The following is a 10,718-nucleotide window of genomic DNA, read 5'->3' as shown; positions in this document are numbered from 1 at the left end:
GATTATGGTAGTAATCTTTACTCATTACCATTGACGGCAACATTGCCCAGCACCATTGCTCTAAAAGTTGCTCCGTGTATCATCAGCTTTACGCACTTTACAAACTTTAAAGGTGGTGCAATCATGGAGAAAGCTAACCAATACAATTTGCAAGCTGTCTGTTGTGTATGCGCTGAAAAAACAAAATCCAGTGTTTATACACAGCCTTGGTTCTGTAAATTGGAAACAATCTAATGCGTTTATGGTCTCAACCGCTAGTTTCATGTCTTCTTTAATACAGCATGATGTTCATTTTGTAAATTATGTTCCAATGTTAGAGGAAAACAGACGACAGCTTGTGCTTTTGGTCGCTACCACAGCAACCTGTCAATCAGGATTGAGGCAACTCCTATAAACTGCACTGTGTACATTTACGTTGCACCACTGAAAAATCGTATTTAACAGGACATGAACCTGTTTATGAGTGCTGTCGGTGTTTTTGCCTAATAACTTTGACGCTTTCTCAGTGTGTATTCAGTTCATGGCAGTTAATTGTAACATTTTGGTTGCCTTACCAAGCTAGCTAGCTCCCACGTGCTAGTCTAAATATGGTCGGGTCCGGTGATGTCTGGTTCCAAAAAACCAAGATAGTGTACAAAATGCCAAACTCGACACTTCCACAAACCAATTGGCCATGTCCACTTCTGGTATACAGCCTATGGTTTCACAGAACAGTCTGTCAGTATTGTTTTGTCTGTTGTTGTAATGTTAGCTATAGTAGCAGGAGAGTTGGGAGTATTGCTGTCTGGAACTGTTGCTGGCTCTAGGAAACTGGGTCCTGTCTGCATGTTAGCTTCACAGCTGCTACTGTAGCGACAGTTTGCTAACCCACAACTTAGCTAAAGTTACATCACTTGCTGTGTTGTTGTTCACTGTTTATCATGGTATTTGTCCTTATGTTTGCAAAGAGTTTTATCACCCCAAAGACCTAAAAACTAGCACAGTGCAATTATATGGATTGATCCATAATTCAAAATGCTATGCTAGGTAACGCTACATTCACTGTAGTTATGTAAAAAACGATCTAAACAACTAACTTACTTGTTTTTACTTCGTTGTGTTTTGGTTGCTGTGTTTGTGTGCTTGCATGTCATTCGTTTGATGACGATTTATGTTATGTTTGTTCTGCTTCAGCTGCAATATTTCCCAGTTGTTAATATTGTTGCCTTGGCAATGCTTCATGATTATGGGCGGTGGAGCTTCTGAAGGAGCACTAAAGGTGTGTTTGGCTGTCAAGTTCAAATAGCAACAAGCTTTCTCCAGAATCGCATACACTGACCATAACATAATACAACAGAATACGTGTTAATAATAAACACCCACGTGGAAAATGTGTTTATTTATATTTGTCATGTGCTCACATTGCAACACATCAACAAATACAACTTTCATTGTCTTTACAGGTGATTCATTTTTACAGCATGGATGGGGATTTTAATTAAGGAATTAAGTTTATTCAATAGATTTATTTATGTGATACGTCAGGCAAATTAAGTATGAGGTATTTCTTTTTTAAGACTACAGACTTGGTTTTGGATGGATGGATGTTTGGATGAGTTTCGGATTTTTCAGCTCCCTGACGATGATTTAGGGAGTGCGGGTATATCATGTAGCTTTACTGGAGCTTGGGATAGATTTGACAAATTCTGAAGTCACTCAGTGTCTTAAATCCTGTCTTGATGTCCACAAGAATGCTCAAAGGATCTATTCGTCCACTGCATGAATGCACAATGCACCACACACACAAACAGCCCTTCCCTCTGTGGGTTTGCCATTATAGGCTTGGTTTGTTTTCCCATCGTCTCGTAGGTCCTGGTCTGCCTGGACCACACATGCCTGTGTGCAGCCTGTTGTTAAGCAGACACCTGCACTACTTGGGAACTTGCCAATGTCTTTTTATTCCTCCCTCTCTTTCCTTCTCCTTTTCTTCTCCCTAGTTGAAACCAATTGACACCTCTCTCTCTCTGAGGCTAATGTGCCCCCATCCGGAACAGAAAGGGTCTCGTTTCCATGATAGCGATCTGCAGCTTTCACTGCTACAAAGAGGGCTCTTGTACAGGTCTTGCGTTTTCAACCTTTCCTCCATTCAAACTATTGATTATTTTACAAAAGCAACATGCCCTGTTTGCTTTTGATTCCTAAATTAGTGGCAAAACTAGCTTAATAAATATAAAATCAAGTACCGATTTACTCTTTCCATTGTGAGGGAACAGCCGATTTTTTGCTTTTGCATTAAAAGCAACAGTTTTTCTACTAACCTACAGTACATGTGGGTTTTTGTTAAGTCTTAACCCAACTGGAGCATTGTCCTACTAAATTGCTCTAAAAATAAACAAAGGTTGAGGGGTTTGTTGAAATCCATAGCAATTCCAGCGTCTTTGTCCCTTTTAAATAGGGCTGCAGAGGTTCTTGATTTGTTGGTCAGAGGCAGATCACTGGCCTTTGTGATAATCTGCAGTTGGACTCAGCAGCTGCAGAGCTTATGATGTAGATCTCTCTCATTTGGTGGATTTGAAGAACATGAGTCAAGCCGATTTGAAGAACAGCATGAGTCAGTATTTGATTCAGTGCCATAGGCAGGAAGATCAGATGAAAACAGTTCAAGTAAAGAACGCCATCTAGTGACTGTATGGAACACACCCTATTTAATTACACTACCTAGCATAGGAGTACATTACATTACATTTACTCATTTAGCTGACGCTTTTATCCAAAGCGACTTACAATTGCTATATATGTCAGAAGTCACACGCCTCTGGAGCAACTAGGGGTTAAGTGTCTGGCTTATGGAGTAATGCCTTTGCACTTTAATGGGGATAACAATCTGATCCATGCTGATTGCAGAAGGGAACCAATAAAGTGGGGTGGTGTCCTCAAATAGCTCGGTGGTTAAATCCTTCTGGAGCCAATTTTGGCCCAAACTGACCAGCAAAACTGGGTCCTGCTCTCTGTCACCCCTATATGCTGTCTCCCTCTCCACTTTCCTGAAGTATAAGATGACAAATAAAATCTACTTTTTTTAGTAGACAATAGCTCCGGGTCCTCTGATCTATTTGGATGAAGGGTTCATAGCTTGAGCTGAAAAACACATTTGAGATTGATGCATCACTTTGTGAGATTCTGGCTTCTGTTCCCACTTCCCACTAATGAAAGCCATTTTATTTGAGCAGGTCATCTAACCACTAAAAGAAAAAGCAAACAGCTGACATGCATGCTGAGTTTGTCAATGGACTAATAACGCGCTAGACCCACACAATAGTGATGTATGGAACGTGTGTCCGGGCCTTTTACTTCTCTACAACTCTATTCAATTACAGCTTTTCTCACATCTGAACTGGTTTAACTGTCAGGCCAATCATTTCATTATCTGTGTGTCCTTTGTGCTTGATGTTCATTTACTCTGTTCTTGCAATAAATCATAGTGAATAGAGGTCACGTTGTGGTACCAGGCTCCTTTAATTTAATGGAGATGGATTCTGGCCCACACGCTCCCTTAGCTTATTAGCTTCCCATAGAGCAGAAGACACACAATGACCTTCAGCCATAAGGAATGAAAATATTTATCAATTAGTGACTCCGATAGTGAAGGTTAGGCCTCTTTTATGACCTTGGTCATGATATGAATGAATGGTCTATTATTCCTTAGACCAGTCTGATTTCCCTCATTGAGCATTCTGGTTAATATTTTACATTGGCAAGCCTGCAGTCTGTTTTGGAAGTGGGTGTATACATGAGTAGCTTAGACTGAGACACACAGGGAGAAAGAGAAAAGACCGTGGCAAAGAAAATACTGTGGACTAACAAGAAAGAAGCACATTTGATTTATATGGCCAGAACGACGTGATGGATGGGGGGGGGGGCATCCATTCTGCTCAGACTCTGTTGTCAGTGTGACCCTTTTCACCTTGTACAGAGAGTTTTGCACAGCATTTATGGTGTGCTGGAATGGTCAGAACTAAGACAGTTGGCACGCCCTCTGTGATTCTGTGCCAGAGACTGCTGCTCTGTGTGTGTGTGTGTGTGTGCGCGTGTGTGCGTGCGTGCGTGATCTCCATCAGACTGAGCTTGTGGTGCTTTGTGCAGTTTTTGCATTATGTTGTGCTTACAGAATTTGCCTGAAGAGTAAAGATTCCATAAAGCCATTGAAAATGTGTTTGAAATTTTAAGCATTTCTTTATGAAAAAAGCAGCAATCGCAGATAATGTTCAGAAAATAATGTCAGTAGGTATTATTTACTGAGAATGTAACACTCAACAACTCATCGCTTCATAAGGACTGTGTGGTTGTGGTTTGATCAGATTTGACTGACTGCTTATCAAAATAAGCAAACAGCCCAACAATTGTGGTCAGATTACAGATTCATATCTATCAAAACTCTAAATTGGACAAAAATATGTGACAACACCTTTTTCCAACTGATCCCCACCCACTTGAAACGAATCACAAAAGCTCAGACAAAACAACAGACAGAAATCTCTCACTAGAAATGACCAAAACTCTTCTAAACTTTGGCAGAAAATTTTGTGTTCATCTACGACCCTGTCACTCATGTAATAGGAAGCAGATTGACAAAAGATGCATCAATTTTATTTGGTTGTCTAATAGTTCTAAAAATCAGTGAATAAAGAAATGGATAATTGTGGCACAAGTAAAACGAAGCAAGAGCTTGTGTAAAGGAAGTAGATAAATAATATAAACACTTGATAAAACGGACGCAACTTTTTTGAGTCAAATACAAAGTTGAGTCACACAGGGATATATGCAAGATGTACTTTTCTGTCAAATACCTGTTGGTAAGTTTCACCTTCTGATCACATGTTCTTCATTCTTTGTCACAGATGATTTGGTCTTGTTGGAGCGCTATTAGTTGTCTCATGATATTAAAATGCCGAGAGATCTGCTGTGGCTGAGCAGTTCTGCTAATTAGCAACTTAGCTTTGTATCAGTGGTTGTAGTAGATGCGTCACAGCTGGAAAAGCACAGGTGTGAACAATAAAATGAATGATGGCTGAATTTCATTTAGCTACTTTTGTTTCAGGGTCCTTGTGCATGCTGGCTCACTGTCACACTGTCTTACTGGGATCTTTGAAAAGAACCAAGAGTGTGTTGCCCTAAAGCAGTGAAAAAAGGCTGCCTTTACAAGTTCAACATTAATGGTTTTTTTCACTTGCCTGACCTCTGTGTTCACAGCGGCCTCTCTGATTTCCTGCCTGGTGACTATGCTTCATGTGTGTGTTTTTTGTGTGTGCGTGTATGGGCAATCCTTATTGTTGAGCTGTGCTTTTAGAGACAAACTTACATAAAGTTTCTTTTGTGTGGCGCTGTGCTCTTCCTGCTCTAAAGTAAGAATTGCGGTTGTTGAGATCAGTGTGCTGAGCTGCACTCTTCCTGGATGCTAATAGTGGATCGAGGCCAGTCTTATCTTTGAGGCCAAGTGTGTTATTCTTTTAAGTAGTGACTGTGTGTGTGTGTGTGTGTGTGTGTGTGTGTGTGTGTGTGTGTGTGTGTGTGTCTTATTTTGTTGTAGTGTGTATGCTGGATGACCATACCAAGGTTGCAGGACAAAGTGCCATCTACTTGTTTATGCAGCTGAAGTAGACCCGGAGCAGAACGTATCATCAGCATTACAGAGCGAGGGAGGAGAAAGACGAGAGGGGAGATGAGCGGGGGGTGGGGGATGTTGTCTATGTGCCAATCAGCCCACTCAGCAGTCTGTCCTCGCCAGCCAGGGGGCCCAATGGGAGTGTCTAAAGAAACACACACAATCACACACACACATCCACCTCCTCACTTTTCTCCAATCTGTCATCCAGCACCAGACTCCCCGGGCCTGTCCCTCTGTCGTCCAGGCAACGCATCACATTCAGTCCAGTGAGCATCTAACTTGTTTGTTTCACTTCTGATTCATGATTGGGGGGGATGCGGTGGTAAGAAAGAGACGGTGAGAGAGAGAGAGAGAGGGAGAGGGGGGTCAAAAAAGGGTGAGAGAGAAAACAGAGGAGAGGAGGGTGGCATGCAAACGAAGCTGCCTCGCCAGAACAGGCCCAAAGTTCTGAGTGCCAGGCAGAACGCCAGGGCTGCTCCTTCAAAACGGGATCTGTTCAGAAATGAGCACAACTGTCAAATTGCTATAATTGGCTTCTTCTTAAATGAATGTGACAGCTGCTGATGGTTTATTCTGGGTGGGGGGAGGGTTGTGATAAAGAATCTTTTCTCTCTTGTGCTTTTTCTTGCGGGACATCATTTGGGTAGCAAACACCCAAAGGATTGATAGACTTGGAAGAGTGAGCTGTAGATCAGCCTCATTTGTAGGGAAACAGTGTAATATTTGTAATTAGAAGCAAGGCATTTAATCATCATAGGGAATTATCACCCAGCTGCCAAAGATAAAAGTGCATGTTTAGACTTCAAATGATGATGGTATTTGCCACTGCTTAGTCTTCAAAGGAACTCCCACATCGGGCAAATACGTATCTGCCCTCATCTGATTCTTTCACTTCGAAATATTTAGATCATAAATAGGTGAAGCTGTGAAATGCAGCGTGATGGAGGTTCTTTTTCGGTTGTAGTGGGTAAAACAAATGGATTGTGTCAGCAAGGTCAAACCAATCAGCAGATAAGTGCAGTGGAAGAGAGATTTTCAATCATGGGGTGAACATAATTCCCTCCATCCCAGTTGTGAGCATAAGCACACATGCATGCAGAAATACACACACATAGGTAAACACATCAGACACTATCAATCCAGCTGTGTGAATCATAGCCACGTGGCATGGGGACCCACCCACGGGGTCCCTGCTGAGCTTGAGGGCCCCAGTCTCCTTCTGTTTGCTCCTGATAACACTGCTAGAATTGTTCCTCAGCCACCCTTCATATTAATCAAAAGCCCTGGGACAATGCAATTGTTCAGAGCTGGTCGGCACACTGGTGCTTTTCACCTTTATCATCAGCAGCTGCAGCACCAAAGTCCTGCTCTCAAATGAGCGACTGGCAACTGCTGCTGCATGACAGGGGAGTTTTATTATCTTCCTCTCCACTCAGGTTGTGACTAGCATCGTACTACAGCTTCTTATCGGGTTTAGATTTGAGAAGTTCCTGAAAATATCTAACAACTTTATCTACCAGTCTTTTTAATGCTTTATTTTGTTCAAATCTTTTTTTCGTTCTTTTTTGCAGGGGTGGACGTTCTGTGAGGTGAATCTTTTCCTGTGGCTGGTGATGAACTTAAAATGTGTTCATAATGGAATGGGGAAATTGTGTCTTGACAGTAAATTAAAAGAAAACCCTCCAGATCTTTAGGAACCTCAGCACATTAAATTCACATCTCACTGATATATTACAATCATTAGCGCTTTCTATGGAAAAGCAGACTCTATTGAAAATACATTATCCTAGGCAGTCAGGAAATGCAGCAAGTCATAACTTTAGTTTTTGTCTTCCTAACCCATTTTAAAGCTCTGTATTTTAAGGAACACCCTCCTAATTGGCCTCACAACGTTTCTGAGTGAATCTGACAGGGTCTGGTGTGATTTCCCCCATTGAATGTACATTTCAGCCCTTTTTACAACAAAGCAATGATTACTGTACTGCATGGGCAGAATGCTTGATTCATGTCCTCCCTGCGGGGGACCTTTTTACCCTTTAAAGTTTTGCGCAAATTCAGAATGAATGAATAAACCATAATGACACTGCGCCGGTGGGAGCTGGGAGCTGAAAGTGAACACCTGTCACTGTCAGCAGTCTGCAGCTCCCTGCCACCGAGTGGCTGATTCACAGAAGGTCACCTTGTGTCTGTAGGACCTGGGCAGGGGACTGGCAGCTGATAACTCAGCACTGGACTATACTCCCACTGAGGATAGAGAGGGGGACACTCATAACTGACCCCTATCTGCTGTCAACTGGAGATTCATTTCTCATCCTTTGAAGCTCGTATCACTCCCTCTGTCCTCTGTTTCTCCTCCTCTGTCCTGCCTGCCTCCCTCTGCCTCACTCACATTTGCTGCCTCAGGAACCTTCGGTCTTGTTTTTTACACTTCATCTCCGGCAAGTACAGACTCTTTTTAGCAGTCAGATTTTTTTCTCTTCTGCTTTACTTTATACCTCATCTGCACCTGTTCCGTTTCTCCATTTTTTTTAATTACTTTTGCCCGTTTCTCTCTTAAGACACACACTTTCATTGTTTTGATCTCTACCCTTTCTTCTACCTCCATGACTCTCCCTGCCTGTCTGTGAACGATAACTTTCCATCTGTCTGTGAACATGACATCCTAAAGTGTATTTACTTAGCATAAATTGCTTCTGCTTGGGAAATGAAGTCTATTTATTTTCTCTGCAAAGAGACTATTTAATCTAGCCCCAATAACTAAAGGGAGCATAGAATCAATTTCACCTCAGGTCTCAAAGCAATGATGAAATATGGGATTTCATTAAAATTACAAGCAAATTCCCCCAAACTACAGGCCGTCAGCCCAGTGAGGCCTAGCATATGTTGACGTTTGGGTTATCAAAGTTGCACTCCAGCAGCTTACAAGTGCTTCCAGGGGCATCACAAAATGTCTGACTGCCTGTTCCTGCGACACGGCTCAGTGGGTTTACAGAAAATCTGTGATCCGAATCTCTCCATCAACTCAATGAACCACCCAAGGGCATCCCCTAGTGCAAAGACCCACACACACTCATGCACATACAACCACAGGTGCACTGCAGACACAATATGTGCACGAGGCAGATTAAATTGTGTAAATATTTAATGAGAAGGGACTTTGAAGAAACTATATCCCCATTACACTAGTGGATGAAGGCAGATAAGGTTGCATTTACCAGTTCACACATGCCCAACTGCCAATGCAGTTTGTGTTTGAAACCTGGTGATGATTTGCTGTCTTGCGAGCTCTCATAAGTCATCTCATATTGCTTTAAAAGGTCACATAAAAGTGTACTGAGTGCTTACAAAGTTACAGGATTTGTTTCCATTATGTTTTTATTTTGTCTGTCCCTTGTAGGCAGGTAAAATCTTTACTACGCCACTGAAGAAGGCACACATTTTAGTGCTGGTGACAGTTGTTTTGTGTGCTGGCACTGCAGTGGGTGAAAATGTCTCTTGTTCATTCTCCCCCTTAAACCGCTTACTCCATTTCAGAGTGACTGGGAGTGTGTCCTTTCAAGCGTTGGGATTATTTGTCCGTATTGTTGTTCTGCTACGGGTAAACAGACTCAGAGTGAAAAACTACAAGAACACAGCGAGAACAATGAACAGAAACGGTGAGGAATTGAACAATGAACCCCAAATCACGGCACCATGCCACCGGGATATTTAAAGAATTTTAATGTCTTAGTATTTTCTGGGTATCTACAACCTCAGTGACCTCTACCGCCAGATTATCAAACATTGTTTGAACAACTTTTTTGCCAAACACTTTTTATGCCAAAGTTTTTATTCCTATTGACTGATGTGTCACTGTCGCTCACCCCGTCTGAAACTCGGTGAAAAGTGGCAGCTGTCTCTGAAGTGCCGCCTCGTTCAGTTTTAATAAATCATCCCCAGTCATTCTGTTCTCCACTTTCTCCCTCTACATTCCCTGCCTCTCTAGCTTCGTCCCTTTCAATACTTATCTAAGCCTGCTGCCTCTCCCCTGCTCGCCGCTCTCTATCTTGCCATTCTCTCTCTTGCTATTCTCTTTCCCTCCCTTTACTTTCTCCTTTCTGCTTGTCTGTCTTTATCTCTCCCAGCTGCCAATCTCTTCATCCCTCTCCTACCATCTCCAGCTCCCCCACTTTAATACTTAGCTTCCTCGTCCCTCACTCTCTCTCTCTTTTCCGGCCTCTGTTTAGAAGCTCTTAGAAGCTCAAAAAGAGCCACTTCCTCTGTCATCTCCTCTGGGAGTGCTGGTACATTGAGCCTGTTCTAAAAGCTCCGGGTCCTTGGATGGAGTCGGGTACTGTCGGTTCCTCACTTTTGCTAAGTGATGGCAGAGGGATGGTATAATTAATGGAGAAGGACTTCTCTCAAACATTTAAAGTGCCCTTTCTTCGGTATGTTTTCTCTCTTATTGCCCACATGCTCCCTGTCTCTCCTCCTTTGGCCATCAGGCACCAAAACATATTATAACCTTGTGAGTGTGATTGGACGTACAGGCACTTGAATAGACGAAGGAATTGATTATACTGCCACATACTCCATCTCGTAAATGACCCAGATGTATATTGGCAATCCTTCACCACGGTGAGCAAGTCTGACTTTATGAGGCCTTGGTGTCCATTCTTTGTCTTTGACTACATTTAATATGCTATAATTGATTATGCATCCAACCATACTACAGTTTATTCCTTTGTCTATACCTGCACTTCAGCATGAATGACTGCACATAAATAGTTGTTGATTAGCCCAGAAATGCAGTGGAACTGATAGCTGTGATGTGAGATTTAACTCGTATCTCTCCCTCTCTAATTTTATTTTATCTTATTCAGAGCCCAACACTGACTCTATTTCACTACATTTCATTATCAAATAGACACATATCCAATCTAACACAACGTGACAAGACACCTGTAAAGAGAGGACTTTGCTCTTGGCTCCATCCCACTCCCGACCCTGCCTTCAGTCTCTCCTCATCTCCCCCACTGTGAATTGAATAAATTCCTTGACTTGATATTGTTGCTGTAGCATTACCATATCAACT

This window comes from Micropterus dolomieu, linkage group LG09 (genome assembly GCF_021292245.1).
Source record: "Micropterus dolomieu isolate WLL.071019.BEF.003 ecotype Adirondacks linkage group LG09, ASM2129224v1, whole genome shotgun sequence".
Taxonomy (NCBI): domain Eukaryota; kingdom Metazoa; phylum Chordata; class Actinopteri; order Centrarchiformes; family Centrarchidae; genus Micropterus; species Micropterus dolomieu.
This window is presented reverse-complemented; position numbering follows the sequence as displayed.